Genomic DNA, 591 nt, shown 5'->3' with positions numbered 1-591 from the left:
CTGATGATGTAATCGCAGTGGGTGGAGCTATGGAGATGGTCTGCGAAAATCAAACAATTACACAGTTAGTTTTTGTTTTTTGAACCATTTTCCTTTCACTAGTTAGCACACACAGTAACATGCATGAAGCAATATGTACATGCTTTACATCTAGGCTGTTCAGTGCCATTGGACATCAATAAATACAAGAAAACTTTTAAATGAACACATTATATATTAAACCAGGTAACTTATTGGAAGTACTCCTGTACAATTTCAAAGAGAGCAAAAGTTCAGGATTATATCTCCATTCAGAATCAGCCTAACATAAGAAAAAGGACAACTGAAACATGTGGGCTGCATTACAAGATGATAGACTGGCGACTCGTGGCGAGCGCTAGCACACAGCAAAACAAACCACGAGGTTAGCAATTTCTTAAGCACTCAAAACAGCAGTTCTCGACACATCTCAACTAAATGTATCTGCACTCATCATAAAATACACGTACAAGTTACCATGTGCACTAAAGCTTCAACCGGTATATTTCAAGCTTACACCGCACTGATGTGAACACCTACCTCTCTCAGTCGAGTAGAAATGGAGACTGAGAA

This window comes from Scardinius erythrophthalmus, assembly GCF_964197995.2.
Source record: "Scardinius erythrophthalmus genome assembly, chromosome: 1".
NCBI lineage: Eukaryota > Metazoa > Chordata > Actinopteri > Cypriniformes > Leuciscidae > Scardinius > Scardinius erythrophthalmus.
Note: the sequence above shows the minus strand (reverse complement) of the source record.